Source organism: Filicampus tigris, chromosome 14 (genome assembly GCF_054856515.1).
Source record: "Filicampus tigris isolate MCC_2025a chromosome 14, RoL_Ftig_1.0, whole genome shotgun sequence".
NCBI classification, from domain to species: domain Eukaryota; kingdom Metazoa; phylum Chordata; class Actinopteri; order Syngnathiformes; family Syngnathidae; genus Filicampus; species Filicampus tigris.
Window position 1 is genome coordinate 4,732,777 of NC_141230.1, and position 13,351 is coordinate 4,746,127.

Consider the following 13,351-nt stretch of genomic DNA (forward strand, 5'->3'; position numbering starts at 1 on the left):
GATTGTGGATGCTTGGGCTAAAGTGTCTGCTTGCACTGTTGTGCGAGCTTTTGCAAAAGCCGGCATCGTTTTTGAGGAGCCGCATGGCAACGAGATTGACTCAGACAATGACGATGGCGAACCTGACGTGTTTAATGGAGAGCTTGCCCAGCTGTTCGTTTTGGATACCGAAGATGAGGACTTTGATGGATTTGTGGATGACAGTTAATCACAGTCAATTATGTGAGTACATTGTTAAATGTTTCAATAAAAAACAACCAAACTCAGTTTTGCTCCCGCTACCTTTTTAAAAACATACGTTAGCATGCTTGCTAGCGTATGTTTTGGCGTGCATGCATGCTACCGTGTTTTAAGCTATCGTATGTTTTACCATGCCTATGCCCAATAATACCTTATGTATGTGTTAAATCCAGAAATAGCACCCTCAACTGAGACTGCGCCTTTTAATACGGTGCGGTCGCGAAAATACGTAACCTGTGTATCCACATATGGTGGTGGTGTGCCGTGAGAATTTTTCTATTGTAAAATATGTGCCTTAGTTCAAGGTTGGGAAACATGACAACATATGGCATACACACACGCAAAAGATGTGTACATGTGTCAGATTTCTGAATTTGCAAATAGCTTGTTTGTGCGTCACTATCCTCCATTTTGATGGCGTTTCCGTATGAAATGGAAATAAACGTTAGCTGTTTGATATCACACTCCAAAAGTAATTATGACCTTTCACATCTTGCGAAATGCAAAACAAATGTTTAGCCCGGCGACAGTTTGCGTCGCTAAGATATTTAAGGGGTTGACACATGCGTAGCGTCTCGTCGTGTGTTCGTCTCGACTCCGAGACGTCACATCAGACGCAGCGGCTGTTGCAAACATGGCGGCAACGCTCCTCTCACAGCGCGACGCTGACCTTTCCTCTTAACCCGCGCCTGGCTGCGGCTCACGACAACAATCAAACTAGCTCTGCTAGCTAGCATCTGACGTATAAATGATATGCATCCCCCGCTGCTCCCATGGCAACCGCCTTGACTTTATTGTTGGCTGGCTTTGATCCCGCTACGCTTTGATTCATTTCTCCTTTCAGCCTTTTAGCTAAACATATCATGTGAATTTGGAGCTTTGTTCCTGACAGGCCCCTGTCTTCCTTTCGGTTCGCTCCCGACGCCTCCCCAGAGGAGTCGCGGAGGAGGAGAGGAATTCCACCGGATTCAAAGACTTGTCTTGACTTCTCTCTCCCTGGGCCTCGCCTTCCCTTGCTGACCTGATCCCTGTCGCCCTTGGTACGTTGACATGCGGTTTAGTTTGACTAAGGCGTGAGTTGTACTATAGGTCTGATTGCACATCATGATTTTGTGTCTATGTTTATTTGTAGATTTTTCTTTGGAACATACCCTCCATTCTTTGCTGAAAGACTCACCAATTCACTGTTTTTGTGCCAATTCCAAAACATTAAAAATATTAGTTTGGCGTAAAGAACAATGTTGGGAAATTTGAGGAGCTTCTTTTCGACAAAAATACTGCTTATCACCATCTTGCGGAAATTAGGGGCCAAGGAATGATGATGATGAAGTTGTGAAGTTAGTTTCTTTTAGACAAAATTAGCACTTTGCCATCATCTTGTGCCTTCTTTTGTGTTTTTTCCCGTTTCGCAGAAAAGAGTCCCTGTCCCCCATGAATAGTGGAAGAATACTCTCGTTTATACTTTACTTTTTTTTTTTTAAATACCAATACTAGACACTGGCCTCTGGGGCAGCATGGTGAGCTCGTGGTTAGCACATCTGTTTCACAGTTGAGATGTTCTGGGCTCAAATCTCAATTCAGGCCTTTCGTGCAAGGACTTTACATGTTCTCACTGTACTTCATTGTTACTTCTGAGAACTATGGTTTTCTGCCAATTCCCAAAATATGCATTAGGTTAGGTTTATTGAAGTCTCTGAAATTGTCTCTAGGTATAGATATATTAATGTGCCCAGCGAGTAGCAAGCCATCAGTCCAGGATGGACCTGTCGCTCAAAGTCAGCTAGAACAGGCTCTCCATCCGCAACTTTAATGAGGACGTTGTAGAAAATGGACCACCACACTAATTTTAACCAGCAAAGCTATAAAGTTTCACCAAAATCTATTTTTAGGCTACCACAAAAAATATATATTTAAATGACCTTATTTAAAGTCTGATGACACATGGTTGAAGAGCAGAATTTATAGCTCTTTGCTACATTTACCAAATTGGGTGGCGTTTCCAAATTACGAAGACTCCACTAGTGTTGTTCCGATACCACTTTTTGGCCCCGATACCAATTCCGCTACCTGGCTGTGCAGTATCGGCTAATGCCGATACTGTACTGATACCTCACCGTTAGAAAAAAATCCAAAATAAGCAAGTTTGTTTTGTAATTCTAAAGAATGGCACTCACTTGGATGTAAAATTATTCATATTTAAATCATCACTTGCGAAGTATCTGTAGTAACATATACAGACAAAATACATATGTTGAATAAACAGCCTATTTTCATAGCTTTTCGTGCTTGTGAGAGTGAGACATGGGATACATACTGTATTCACACGAATGTACATTTGTAATAAAGCAAGGTGCAGCATTTGTACTTCTAAAATATATTTAGTGATTCTAACCGACCCCCCAATGCGTAACGTCACATTTGTATGCTGCCAGAGGGGCAGGCGGTCGAGTGAGTTAGATAACAGAAGTCCGTTATGTGTTACTAAAAATGGTTAACACCTGTGTTGTTTATGGTTGCTCTAATCGGTCAACTAGAGATTTTATGTTGTGATACCGGCAGTGATTCAAATTAACCCGAAGTAAAAACGAAGTTGTTTGAAAGCAGATGCACACAATGTCTGTCAAATCTTCAACATGACCACTTAACACCATCACAACATACAAGGTTATGATCTGATGACTTTATATCAGTTATTGTTTTCTTTTGACTTTTCATTCAAGATTGAGTTCGCACTGCTGTTCAACATTAATCTGTTAATTATGTAGGTATACAAATTTCATATACGTTGATGGAACATAATAGAACATTTTGCTGAGCGATGTGTTGTAAAACTTGTCTCTTTGTTAGCAGTTAGCAAGCTAGGGCGAGCTCGAAAAGCTTCGACGGGTCATAAAGACGAGTTTATCTGGACACAAGCCATTTCATGAAAGACGTTTTACACCATTAAACTAGTGATCGATGTACTGTGTCAAACAAAAGCAACATACTTTACTACGAGACCCCAAAGTAATTGCAGGCCCTTGATCAAAGTCCCCCCAAGCAACTGCCTCCAATGTGGCAATATATGTCCTTATAGCGACCTTTTTCACCAAACTAGACATAAGTAGACCGATGACCAATAACGCTAATAATGGATAAGGCTTCTCCTCGTATTTTCCTTCCGTATGCGGCTCTCAAATATGCGCGCTGCGTTCGAATATTGATACCAGTATCGATAACCGCCATCGCCGTTTTATTTGTTAGTACCGGCCGATCCGATACCAGCGTTTTAATGCGGTAGCGGGATACCACCTGATACCAGTATCGGTATCGGAACAACACTAGACTCCACCCAACTTTTGATAAGGCAGTTAAAGCGCTTAAATGATCCCAGCCAATCATAAAGACATAATGACATGACATTAAAATGCAGTGATATACAGTATATTTATGCACAAAAACATTTGTGTAATTAAGTCAAGTAAAAGTCCAAGTTGACCTTGTAAAATTATGACCATGCAAGGAGCAATGTGATGTTTAATTATATGCCATTAAATGTATTGTATTCTGTCGGGGATGTGTGACGTGTTTCTTTTGGTAATTTATTGAGGCAATCCTATATTATCTTCAGTATAATTTTGGCAGACCGCATTACGCCATGTTGGGCGTTTTGGCGAACAGATGGCGTTTTCTATTACATGCCCCCGGCACACTTGACAATCTATTAACAGAAAGTAGACTGCACCTTAGACCAGCTAAAAGCAGGTCTAAGTTGTGGCCCGTGACATAATGTGATTTTGGTGGATTGGATTGAATAGCAGGCAGGCAACATTCTGCACTCGGCTGATTTGTGTTGTAGATGTCATTGTATTTCATTCAGAAATATGACATCAGCGTGCATTGAAAACCCTGAATCATTGTAGAAATCAATTCATTGAATGCAATATTATCGTTATTAATAATATATGCTATATTATTTCTTAATAATGTACACTCAGCACCCCATCTTGACAGAAAATAAACAGAAATGTAGACATTTTTGCAAATTTTTGTATTAAAAAAGAAAAACAGAAATATCAGATGGTCATAAGTATTCACACCGTTTGCAAAAAACCATCATATTTAACCCATATGCTGTCCACTTCTTCTTATCCTCCTTGAGATGGTTCAGCCCATTGATTAATATAGTCCAGCTGTATTTAATTAAACTGATTGGATTTGATTAGGAAAGGCACACAACTGTCTATATAAGACCTTACAGTTCATGTCAGCGCAAATGAAAATAATGAGGTCATAGGAACTAGGCTTGTCACGATACTAGAATTTCAATTTAGATACCGATACCCAGTTCAGTATCGATACTCGATACCATTTCGATACCACACTGAACAAATTAAAGCACAGGCTTTTTTTTTCTTTTTTTTAACTGTAAAACTTTTTTTATCGGCCAAAACTTAAATGATCATGAATTCAATAGTTTTTTTTAGGAGGTAGTGCAAAGAATATGCACATATGATGCATATGTATGTACAGTGTTTATGTAAAATCTGCAGCTGCGTATGCGTATTACAGCACTGCAGCACTGTCACTTAGAGTATTTTTTCCTCTGTACTATGTACAGGCCGAAATGAGTGTTCCTCATATTTTTTATGTAGATGTAGGTTGGTGTGTATACACATGTGTATATACACATGTTACTGCGTATATCTACATAGGTTTGATTCTAAATGTTTGCCGTCAATGTTATACATTAATGGCCACATTATGCCGCCGCCCCTGTGTGACCTATATCTTTGCTACTGTAACAATGAAAATTTCCCCACTGTGGGATCAATAAAGGCATTCTTATTCTTATTCTTATACGCTAAACATTAGCTGGATAGGTGCAATTGTGTGTTGAACTTGTTGGCTCAATGTTGCCATTAGACGTACTCAGCCGATTGTGACTTTTGGGTCATAAACTGCATATCGCGTCAGTTCCATGGCGAGGCGTCGGTCTAATGAGCGAGCCGGGCCGCAGCCCGGGGAGGATCAGCGACCCCGCAAAGAGCGACCGCTGCCACCGCTGCGGCTGCTGGGGAGATCCGTGGGCAGTGCCGGGCGCACGCCCAGAGTCGACGGCACCGCGGCCTGCGCTTGCCGGCCGGTTCGAAGCGAGCGGGGGGGGGGCGGGGGGTTGGGGGGACGGGGGGGCGGGCGTTTGACCGAGATGACCACGGCAGCTCGAGTGGGGGCGAGCTTCCGTACTATTGCGACGCAGCTTCGGCGGCAGGAGCCCATGGCTGCGCGCACACTTTTTTTTTTTTTTTAATTGGTTGTACTTCGTTCTTAGCTTTTTCGCGCGGCTAACTAGGGAGTCGAGGAGCAGTCTGCACTCGGCAGAGCAGGGCGGGAGGGTCGTACAGGGCAAGCTTCGGCAGTGTGTGCGGAGCAGTAGACCATTAGGAGCAGACGTTGGCAAAGTGCTGTTGGTATCGAAGTCAGTGGTTTGGTATCGGAAATATCGATACCACAGCAAGCTAGTATTGTATCCGTTCAAAATGTTTAGTATCGAGTAAGTACCGAAGTATCAATATTTTTGACAAGCCTAATAGGAACTGCCCAAGGAGATCAGTGACAGATATTGTGGCAAGGCACAGATCTGGTCAAGGTTACAAAATAATTTCAGCTGCAGGGACAAGACGACTGGTTGCAATTGAAGGAAAATATGAATGCGGCCAAGTACAGGGGTATCCTGGAGGAAAACCTCTTCCAGAGTGCTCAGGACCTCAGACTGGGCCCAAGGTTCACCTTTCAACAGGACAATTTAGCACACAGCTAAAATAACAAAGGAGCGGCTTCAGAACAACTCTGTGACTGCCTTTGATCAGCCCAGCCAGAGCCCTGACCTAAACCCAATTGAGCATCTCTGGAGGGACCTGAAAATAGCTTTCCACCACCGTTCACCATCCAATCTAACAAAATTTTTAGAGGATCTGCAAGGAAGACTGGCAGAGGATCCTCAAATCCAGGTGTGAAAAACGTGTTGCATCATTCCCAAGAAGACTCATGGCTGTACTAGCTCAAAAGTACTGAGCACAGGTTCTGAATACTTAAGGTATTTCAGTTTTTCTTTTTGAATAAATATACAAAATGTTCTACATTTCTTGTTCTTGTCTGTCAAGATGGGGTGCTGAGTGTACATTAATGAGAAATACAATGAGCCTTTTTGATTTGGGCAAATGGCTGCAATGACACAGAAAGTGAAACATTTCAATGGGTGTGAATACTTTACGTACCCACTGTATTTTTGCAATTCCTTATAAACATACTATGCGCGTGACGATCTCCGGCATGGACTCTGGCGAGTGTGTTATGCCTTTGCCATGTAGACCATGCACATCTCCTGCGCAGAAATCAAATGATAGGAGCCTCTTCCATTGGCTGGGAAGCAAGTTGGCTATGTTCACTCCCACAATGGTCGCAAACGTCCTTTTCTAATGTCACCAGTCTAAAAAAAATACCAATAGAAAGAAAACTCCACCCATGTGCACAGTTAGACTGCACATTGTGCTAGAAGTGTGCCGGGCACAAAAATAGTGCTGTAGTGTTATTTATGATACCTTCTGTGTGTGGTAGAGCCCTGTCATTTTAGCGTTGTGGTTTCTTGTCCAGTGGGTCAGTGTGTGTTTGCGCATGTGTTCCTTACATTGTGGGAACATCAATCTTTTTATGTTGTCACATTGTGGCGACCAGCCTCTTCATGTGAAGTTTAGGCCTAGGTTAGGTGAAGGTATTGTGTATAAATTAGTAGTTCTGGTCATACTGAGGGCAAGCAAGTATACAGGAAATGAACGTTCAAGTCAGTCATGACAGAAACAAGACCACATTTCCCCATAAATGTCAGAATTAAAGACGTGGCTACGTGTTTGAAAACTGGTGATTAGAGAACAGGCCGTGTTCTATTACCCTGCCATGACTTTTATTGTTTGCCACTTATTTTACTGTGTGTATGCTTGCCTACCACCAATACTTTAACAGTTGTCTGCAAAAGCGATTGCCGCTTTCAATTACCTTAGCCCTACTTACCTGGCTTTCCATGATAAAATATTACTGCGGGTAAATGCAAAAATCACCCTACATTGAGAGCATCGGTGGGAATGAGGCACATGAACAAGCAATGGAGGGGAACAAAAGTCTCACGTTTTTAATTATTGGCATATGGAGACACATTTGATCAGAGAGGAGAGTAAGGGCATCAAGAAAATGGAGTGCTTCAGCAAAATGGAAACTGGAGCACAACACTTCACATACCCCACATCCCAAGTGAAAATACAGAATTTGGGTACACTAACATTAGCAGAGAAAAACGGTCTGATATGGATACCCAAAAACAGAAAAAAAAAAAAGGGAACTGCAGTGAATTGGAGACTGTGGTGAAAATTAAGGCAGTGTCCGGCACTAGTTCACAGCAACATGACAAGCTAACATTACAGAACGAGGGCCCTGTGATTAATCTGTAGCAACTTTAGAGCAAATTGGAGAATTTGGCCCATAAAACTCCTTTACTTTCCTTCCAACCATTTTCAGCCCCTCCTTTACCCTACCAGTGGAAAAAAAAATATATACCAGGGTATGAATGTCTGGATATTTAAAAGACATAAATAAATATATGTCATTGGTATTGAATGAGTTTTAATGGCACAGCCACAGGCAAGCTAACGTTTACGTCAGCAATCTCAAAATTTGGAGAAACATGCCTTTTATTGGACAATGACTATGTATCACTCTTTCGGGACTTTAACTTCTGAGAAAATGTATTATCGTAGTGATGCTGACTTGCATGATAGGCAGAGATTGACAACTCATTATGATGAAACGATGTGTGCTGTTTTTGGTTGTTAACAAAACAAGATCATGGCAAACAACGATTTGTTGATGTATAATCAAAAACTGATTCTATCACCAATACAGTTTGTGTTGTTTGCTCATTTGACGCAACATATCAAATGACTTAACCTGTCAATCTGCTTTGATGATGGAATATTTTAATTTATCTCCACAATTTGCGTCTGAGTGATCCCCCACCACATTTTTGATCAGAGACAGTTTTGCACAACCACAAAAATATACACTTGATCAATCTAATGACTTCCAATACAAACACCAAAACATTTACTTTTGATTGAATCTGTCAGATTGTAATAAATTCAACCGTGTCTGTTTCATTGTTTGAGTAGTATCATTGGTTAAGTAGTCAAAGGTGACCTATTACCCAGAGCTGCTTCTCCAGTGGCAAAACTAATTTGTTGTTAGGGTGATATTTGACCAATGGGGGGCAGTATGGCTGCTGGCAAAAATCCCTTTTCAGTACTGTACACATTGATGGAGGATTTATTTTTGCATGTTTCTCAAAAATGCTGTGATGATACCCTTTGAATTAATCGAAATATGTATGGAAATATTAATCGAATGACTTGTGTGCATTTCTGCGGTGCATGTTTTTTAAAATTGGAGTAACTCTTGATATGCTGAATGCTGTTTGTAGTTTATAGCCAGTGTCAGATAAAAGGCTTGTATTTTTTTCACAACAATCAATTTCAAAATGTTCTTTGTTGAAAAACAGGAATTTCAGATTTTTTTTAAATTTCCAAAACAAACACAATAACAATAAAAACACATCAAATAGGTCACTGTCCAAAGAAATGTATTGCCCTCCAAATTTAGTGATTTATTTTTCCAACACAAAGGGAATGTATTTTTAATGGATTTAATATAAAAAAAACCCCCCATAAAATCGTTTGCTGTCAGGTGAAAAGCGCATACATTCCATCCAAACCTTTTAGTTTGATTTTTCTTTTTATCACAAAGAAAATGTAATTAATTAAAAACAAATCTGAAATTAAGTTACATGCTTTTCACTGGACAGATTTATTTCATCACCATACCGCTATTACTAATCACTAAGTTTAATGTTTTTCAAATGTTTTTATCTCTGACAAGGACATTTTGCTTCTCCATTTATAAGTGAGCATTATGACACAAAAAACTTTTATCAAATATATCTTAGTACAGATCCAGATAAAGGTGGAGATACACGATTTTTATAACTCTCATTTTTGAAAATGTATTTCTTGTTTTGGTCATTTGTTTTGTAGTTTCAATGTGAATCTTGACAATTCAGACACACACAGTGCGTGGGTATATGATTAAAGTGCAGATTGCTTGGTCGTGGCAGAGTCTGCATGCTACTTTTCCACAAATTTTCAAGTGTTTTCTTACTTTGTTTCCAATAAAGTAACATTCTTGGCCCCTCCCTCACACGATACAACACAACTCTACTACTATGCATTTGTGAGCTGAGCAAACAGCTGCCTGATGAATAAGTTAGGTCGTCTAAATATTGCTGCTAGTCATGTATCTTTAAAAACTATTTAATAATGGTAATCAAGATAATCAACAGCGTACCAATTACATCTTTACACTTTCCCTTGTTAATTATGGATCATGAGGAAAGGATGCGGTAGCGGTCTCAGGTGGATTGTTCTTAAGTGTTTACGAACTCGAAAGCGGAGCGACTACTCACGAAATGGCAACGTTGGCGGAGTTGCTATGATTTATTTATTGATGCATGGTAGTAGGGGAAGACCCGCTGTAGCGTTCATTATCATAAAGGCCTCCGGACACGTTTGCAAAGCCGCCGTCTCGCGTACGCAACTCGAGAGGTAGCATTCGGCGCAAGGAATGCGACGCAACGTCACTCTCCCCGAAGCTACCGGCGTTAAATGTAAGATGTAAGTTGTTTTCTTTCCTTCGCTCTCGGTTTATTTTAAATATGTCAAATCTTTGCCAGTGTGCTGCAGGAGGAAGCGGCGGAGCTCTGCTCAATGCACCTGCTCTCACATCACCTCCAAAGCTTGCGAGTGAGTTCCTGACACGGGCGTTGTGTTGTCGCGAGCTCACGAGTGGGTGAAAACTCAAAATGAACCCTGCAGAGGCCTTCCCTCGCTCTGTTCAATTATTTAGACTCAAAGAGGATGAGGAAGAGGAGAGAGCGGCGGTTTTTCCCCGACACGAGCATGAGCGAATCATATATTTATCCAGCTTCATCTTTGCCAAATAGCCGCCAAATGGAAACAAATACCTTCAATGGAACACTCATGTTTGCTTTGGGCCTCACAGCTCATTTTGGGAAAGTAGTCGAAGAGCACAATACCTGTTCTGGTTACTCCACCTTCCTCCCACATTCCCAAAACATGCATGTTAGGTTTCTTTTGAGACTAAATTGTCCATTGGTGTGAAAGTGAAGTGTCAATGGCAGGTGTCTAATCCAGGGTGTACCCTGCATTCACCCAAGGTAGGCTGGAATAGCAGAGTTGGGCATACCGCCTATGTGACAGACCGGTCCGCCTTTCCACCTATGACGGACGCCCATTTTGTTGGCAATAAACGATATAGTATATAAACGACGGGAAACTTAATACAAATAGTCGGACTGAGCATAGTCAGAAGCCCATTTATTTCTGGCTATGTAATTGTATATTTTTGCGCTTCTTGTACAGTAGGTAGTGATATGCACCAAAGTAATCCACCAATGAACCAAGAAGAAGACGATGACGAGCATTTACAGACAGGAGTTGGAGTGCGTGAGCTACTTGGATTACATTTTACACTTGGCCACAATGCGGAGTGGGATTCTGGTTAAGGTAAGCCATTTTAAACTTTAAATTAAAACTGTTTGGCGTTTTAGGAGTTTAAACAGCTGCATCCACCAGAGCCGTCCTGTTGTTCTTAACTGTTGAATAGGTCGCCTGCACTTTTCGTCACTTCCACTTTGTATTTTTTTCACCCACCATCTTGGGTGTAAAGGATAGCATTCGACTGTTCATTTGAATGCATGCCACGCTTCTCGGCTACTCCTAAAATGGTAAATTTGTTGACCTTTGAAATTTTTGTGATAAGAGATTATTTTATTTAGGCTACAGTAAAAAATGTCATTAAATAATACTAAACTGCAAGCTACATATGTTTTGAATTCATGAGCAAACTAGCGGACGAGTGGTTAACTTCTTGAGGCAAACCCTGACGATTGCTATTCATAGAGGCGAATACTAGCACATTGTTTACTGCTGAAGTGGGATGGAATAAAGCCCCAGTTTAACAAGCAGTACTATGTCCCATACATTCATCTGTCTTTCACTGTGTGTCGCTTAAAAGTCACGGGAGCGAGAGGTGTGTGTTCCAGTGTGAGCCAAATGCAGCGGTCAAGTTGACAACGCCTGAAAAAGTTACCAAATGTGAAGTTACATCACCACATTATGTTCAATAATGCACAGATAAAGTGCTAATGGACATCTTATTTATTGCAGAATAACAAACGGTCACTGTCCTGTGTGGTTTCTGTAAGTGCAATAGAGCCTACCATTATGGAAAACATCCTGCCTGGTCCCGGTGCCAAAGACCCCCCACCCGAAGGAGCTCAACAGCTTCAGACCGGTGGCGCTGACGTCTCACCTGATGAAGACCCTGGAGAGACTGGTCCTCGTCCACCTGCGCCCCCTGGTGAGCTCCTCAATGGACCCACTCCAGTTCGCATACCAGCCTGGCATCAGTGTGGATGATGCCATCATCTACCTCCTCCACACTTCACTCTCCCACCTGGAGAAGGCGGGGAGCACTGTGAGGATCATGTTCTTTGATTTCTCCAGTGCTTTCAACACCATCCAGCCCACCCTACTGGGAGACAAGCTGGAGCGGGCGGGGGTGGCGCACCACCTCACCACATGGATCCAGGACTACCTCACAAACCGGCCACAGTATGTGAGGACACAGGACTGTGTGTCTGACGTGCTCCTCTGCAGCACGGGGGCCCCACAGGGAACTGTCTTGGCTCCCTTCCTGTTCACCCTCTACACCTCGGACTTCAACTACAACACCCCTACCTGTCACCTGCAGAAGTTCTCTGACGACTCTGCGATTGTCGGCCTCATCACAGGCGGAGATGATCGGGAGTACAGAGAACTTACTCAGGGTTTTGTGGACTGGTGCCAGCAGAACCGCCTCCTGATCAATGCGGGGAAATCCAAAGAAATGGTGGTGGATTTCGGTAGGCGCCAGCACTCTTCACCTGCACCAGTGAACATCCGGGGAACAGATGTTGAGAGAGTCTCAACTTACAAGTACCTGGGTGTTCATCTGAACAATAAACTGGACTGGTGCGACAACACAGACGCCCTCTATAGGAAGAGTCAGAGCAGACTCTTCCTACTCAGGAGACTGAGGTCTTTTGGGGTTCAGGGGACACTCCTCAGGAACTTTTATGACTCGGTGGTTGCATCAGTCATCTTCCAGGGAGTGGTCACCTGGGCAGGCGGCGTCTCGGCCCGGGACAAGAAGCGGCTGGACAAACTGGTCAAGAGGGCCGGCTCTGTCCTGGGCTGCTCCCTGGACTCTGTGGACTCGGTGGGGGACAGGAGGATGTTGGCCAAGCTGTCATCAATGCTGGGCAACCCGGACCACCCCCTCCAGGGCACCCTAACAGCACTCCACAGCACCTTCAGTGACAGACTGTTACACCCTCGCTGTGCAAAGGAGAGATTCCGCCGTTCCTTCTTGCCTGCTGCTGTCAGACTCTTTAACAAGAACATTGTGTAGTCTCTACAAACTGGCGGTCATTAGTGCAATTGTGCAGTCCTGCACCTGAGCTCGTATCGTCCAATACCCAATATTCCCCACTACTGTAATACCGTGCAATACTCAACATTCCCCACTACTGTTAGTCTAGTTTTATTTTTATCCAATGCTGTTCCTTACATTTCACTACAGCACTGCAGCACTGTCACTTAGAGTATTTTTTCCTCTGTACTATGTACAGGCCGAAATGAGTGTTCCTCATATTTTTTATGTAGATGTAGGTTGGTGTGTATACACATGTGTATATACACATGTTACTGCGTATATCTACATAGGTTTGATTCTAAATGTTTGCCGTCAATGTTATACATTAATGGCCACATTATGCCGCCGCCCCTGTGTGACCTATATCTTTGCTACTGTAACAATGAAAATTTCCCCACTGTGGGATCAATAAAGGCATTCTTATTCTTCTTATTCTTATTCATTACCGTTGTCCTCAAATTCTTTACTACCCGTC

At 42.4% G+C, this 13,351-nt stretch overlaps 1 long non-coding RNA gene across 3 annotated transcripts in view; it reads left to right on the forward strand.

Annotated features, from left to right (window-relative positions):
- Positions 1-1,111: 1,111 nt before the first annotated feature.
- Positions 1,112-13,351, forward strand: part of LOC147136091 (uncharacterized) — a 99,630-nt gene continuing 87,390 nt past the window's right edge. For all 3 annotated transcript variants that reach the window (XR_015089578.1, XR_015089579.1, XR_015089580.1), the window contains exon 1: positions 1,112-1,280. This is a non-coding gene — a long non-coding RNA (uncharacterized LOC147136091). The remainder of the gene's footprint in view (positions 1,281-13,351) is intronic.